This window comes from Colobus angolensis, unplaced genomic scaffold (assembly GCF_000951035.1).
Source record: "Colobus angolensis palliatus isolate OR3802 unplaced genomic scaffold, Cang.pa_1.0 Scaffold59, whole genome shotgun sequence".
Classification (NCBI taxonomy): domain Eukaryota; kingdom Metazoa; phylum Chordata; class Mammalia; order Primates; family Cercopithecidae; genus Colobus; species Colobus angolensis.
In genome coordinates this window covers 721,201-726,064 of record NW_012119487.1, presented here as the reverse complement: position 1 = coordinate 726,064, position 4,864 = coordinate 721,201, and positions in this window count along the sequence as shown.

Genomic DNA, 4,864 nt, shown 5'->3' with positions numbered 1-4,864 from the left:
CCACTTCTCACTAAGAATAAAAGTGAAAGTCCTTTCAATGACCTACAAGATCCGACATAATCTTGCCCCAGTCATATTCCTGAACCTCATATATGACTACACTCTCTCCTTCATTCACTGCTGCAGCTGCACTGACCTCTTGCTATCTCTCAAATGGGCCAGGCACGCTCAAGACTTAGGGCATCCCACTAGCTATTCCCTTTTCCCCCAGATATCAACATGGCTTATGCTCTCATCTTTGCATTTCTTTTCTCAAATGCCATCTCTTCAATGAAGCCAATACCGACCACTCTTGGAAGTTACAAACATCCCCCGTGAATTCCAATCCCCCTTTTCTACTCTATTCCCTTCCCCACCACTTTCTAACATAAAAATAATTTACTTATTTATATTTATGACCTCTCCACCTCGCCTAGAATATAAGCTCTATAAGGCCAGGGACCTTGGTTTTATTCCTGGATGTAGCCTGAGATCCTTGAGCAGTGCCTGGCACATAGTACACATTAAAAAATGTCTTGAGGCCGGGCACGATGGCTCATGCCTGTAATCCCAGCACTTTGGGAGGCCGAGGCAGGTGCATTACTTAAGCTCAGGAGTTCGAGACCAGCCTGGGCAACATGGCAAAACCCCGTCTCTACTAAAAATACAAAAAATTAGCCACACGCCCATAATCCCAGCTACTTGGGAGGCTGGGGCACAAGAATCACTTGCAAGTGGGAGGCGGAGGTTGCAGTGAGCCAAGATCATGTCACTGCACTGCAGCCTGGGTGAAAGAGCAAGACTCTGTCTCAAAAAAACAGAACAAAACAAAACCAAAAAATGTGTTCAATGAATGAATCTCTGTAACCTCCCTCAAATCCCAGAGATGGAGTGAGTTATTCTTTTACCTATATTATTTTAACTTTTTGTATATACCACTCATTTAGTCCATTTTATACTGAATTGTTACTATCATTTATGTATCTATCTGTACCATTACTGACCCATGATCTTTTAAGACATTTTCTATATGTTTATTTGCTGAAACTAATACAGTGTCTGTCATGCAACAAAAGATCAAATTGTGCCAACTTAATGAATGTACAAAAGTGCCATATATACGTAGTTCTCTGACACCAAATTACTAGCTCTGGAAGTCAGCTATTGTTTTAAAAGTCTCTCCTCAACCCCCACTCTAAATACATGTATACACACACTCCACTAATAGAGATAATTTAAAACTATTTTTCACATATTTGCTTAATTAGCTTGCAGTGACCTCTGTAAAAACACTGGCCTCTGATGATTATAAGAGGTAGTTTTTTGGCATGGACACCAAAGCATCAAAGAGTCAGCTGGAACTAAGGAAAGCAATAACACAACTGGTTTTAATTATTCATGACAGGCAGCTGAAGATATCTGACACAGGCCTTCTCTCCAATACATCACTCAAAACAGGCCAGTTACAGGAAATGGTGGAGAGAAAAAAAGATCAAGATGGGGCCAAAATGTGTCCATAATACAAAGCAGATCATCTTTCACGTGGATGACCTTATTCACTTTGTTTTATAGTTTTATGATGGGCCCAAATCTATAAAACTGCTGATGCTTTAAGACTTTGCATGCTTCTATGCCAGTGCTTAGGATTGGTGGCTCAGGTTCTCAAAAAAGGAAGTAGATGAAGAGTGCACCCATTCATGAATCACTATATAAATCAAGAGGTCCTCCAAAGTTCATCTAGGATTGCAGGCATGTTTGCAATTAGCTCATCTGTGACATCAGGTGAGCACCTTCTAATCAACATTCACAGAAGGATTAACGTCATCTATAACCTAGTTAGTTTCTTCTGACCTCTTGCATAGCAGGAAATGAGTAAGGATTTTGTTATTAATATAACCTAGTCACAATTGCAACATGTCTATCTCTCTTATCAAGTGTACACACTCACCTAATGAAACTATGGACTTCAGATTGCTCATATCCTCGGATTGTCTCCTCTTAAAAAAAAAAAAAGAAAAGAAAAGGGAGGGCTGGGCGCGGTGGCGCAGGCCTGTAATTCCAGCACTTTGGGAGGCCGAGGTGGGCAGATCACCCTAGATTGGGAGTTCAAGATCAGTCTGACCAACATGGATAAACCCCGTCTCTACTAAAAATACAAAATTAGCCAGGCGTGGTGGCACATGCCTGTAATCCCAGCTACTCGGGAAGCTGAGGCAGGAGAAACGCTTAAACCCAGGAGGCGGAGGTTGCGGAGAGCCGAAATCGCGCCATTGCACTCCAGCCTGGGCAACAAGAGTGAAACTCCGTCTCCAAAAAAAATAAAAAGAGACAGAGAGAGAAAGACAGAGAGATTTCCTAACTAGGCAGGATTTTACCTCAGGATCCAGTCTTGCTACAATCTTCTCCCGGATGCTTGCCCAATCCCAGTGTGCACTGAGCTTCTTGTTTCTGTGCACTTCCTGATTCTTGCCACTTGCATTGTTTGATTACTGTTTTGACCAGTTTTGCACACCGTAGTTCTCATGGAACTTAAAAAGCCCGTCGATTTTCCTGCTGCTTTGTTCTGATTCCTGTTTGATGCCTTCAGAAATCAAGAATATCCCAAGTCCTTCTACTTGTATTATCACCTTGCATTATTTCAGCAAAGCTTTCAAGTTCCTTAAGTGTAGTAGGGACGGTAATAGAGACTGAGACTCTAACCGTGAATACTCCATCGGGGAGCTCAGAATAATAGAGGAGACGGCAAGTAAACAGACGATTATGAAGTCACGGAAGTGCTGTGATACGGTAAGCAGAGGGGAACCCAGAATAGGGGTGCTTAGCCCAGCACCGGGGAGTAAGGGAAGCTTTCCTGGAGTCACCAACATCTAAGTGGTCTGGGCCTGACAAAAATTAAAAATAAAATATATATGCCAAGGAAGTAACATGTAAAAATGCCACAAATTATGGCTCCCTAAGGGACCTACAAGTACTTAAGTATAGGTGCAGGAGTGGAGAGGGAAGCCAGGGCCAAATCACAAAAGGCTTTATATGCCATTGTAAGGAGACAGAAATTAATCCTCTTGGTGGTGGAGAGTCATTGAAAGCTTAGCATCAAGATGATGCTAGCCTCATAGAAGGAGTTAGGAAGGAGTCCTTTCTCCTCAGTTTTTTAGAATAGTTTCTGTAGGAATGGTACCAGCTCTTCTTTGTACATCTGGTAGAATTCAGCTGTGAATTCATCAGGTCCTGGCCTTTTTTTGGTTGGTAGGCTATTTATTACTGATTCAGTTTCAGAGCTCATTATTGGTCTATTCAGGGAATCAACTTCTTCCTTGCTCAGTCTTGAGAGGGTGTATGTGTCCAGGAATTTATTCATCTCTTTTAGGTTTTCTAGTCTGTGTGTGTAGATGTGGTCATAGTAGTCTCTGATGGTTGTTTTTATATCTGTGAGGTCAGTGGTAACATTTCCTTTATCATTTCTAATTGTGTTTATTTGGGTCTTTTCTCTTTTCTTCTTTATTAGTCTAGGTAATGGTCTATCAGTTTTCTTTTTCTTTTCTTTTTTTTTTTTTTTCTTTTTTTGAGTCTTGCTCTGTCACCAGGCTGGATTGCAGTGGCGCCATCTCGGCTCACTGCAAGCTTTGCCTCCCGGATTCACGCCATTCTCCTGCCTTAGCCTCCTGAGTAGCTGGGACCCTGTCACCACGCCCAGCTAATTTTTTGTATTTTTACTAGAGACAGGGTTTCACCATGTTAGCCAGGATGGTCTGGATCTCCTGACCTCGTGATCCACCCGTCTCAGCCTCCCAAAGTGCTAGGATTACAGGCATGAGCCACAGTGCCTGGCATTTCTTGTTTTTTTTCCAAAAAAGAACAGAACAAAACAAAACAAAAAACAACTCTTGGATTTATTGATCTTTTGAATGTTTTTTCGTGTTTCAGTTTCCTTCATTTCAGCTCTTTTTTTTGTTATTTCTCATCTTCTGCTACCACTGTGGTTGATTTGTTCTTGCTTCTCCAGTTCTTTCCATTGTGAAGTTAGTTTGTTAATTTTAGGTCTTTCTAACTTTCTGATGTGGGCATTTAGTGCTATGAATTTCCCTCTTAATATTGCCTTAGCTGTGTCCCAGAGATTCTGACATATTGTATCTTTGTTCTCATTATTTTCAAAGAACGTCTTGATTTCTGTCTTAATTTCATTATTTACCCAATATTCATTCAGAAGCATGTTGTTTAATTTCCATGTAATTGCATGGTTTTGAGCAATTTTCAGTCTTCTATTTTTATTGTGCTGTGGTCTGAGAGTGTGTTTGGTATGATTTCAGTTCTTTTACATTTGTTGAGAATTGTTCTATGTCCAATTATGTTGTTGATTTTAGAGTACGTGCCATCTGGCAATCAGAAGAGTGTATATTCTGCTGGTTTTGGGTGGAGAGTTCTGTAAAGGTCTATCAAACCCATTTGACCTAATATTGAGTTTAGGTCCTGAATATCTTTGTTAATTTTCAGACTTCATGATCTAACATTGTCAGTGGAGTGTTGAAGTCTCCCACTATTATTCTGTGGGAATCTGTTTCTCTTTGTGGGTGTCAGAACTCGCTTTATGAATCTGGATGCTCCTGTGTTGGGTGCATATATATGTAGGATAGTTAGGTATTTTTGCTGAATTGGACCCTTTACCTTTATGTAATTCCCTTCTTCATCTTTTTTTTATCATTGTTGGTTTGAAATCTGCTTTGTCTGAAATTAGAATTGCTATGAATTTCCTATATCTAGAAAACCCTATAGTCTCAGCCCAAAAGCTCCTTCGGCTGATAAATAACTTCATCAAAGTTTCAGGATACAAAATCAATGTATAAAAAACATTAGCATTCCTATACACCAACAACAGTCAAACCAAGAT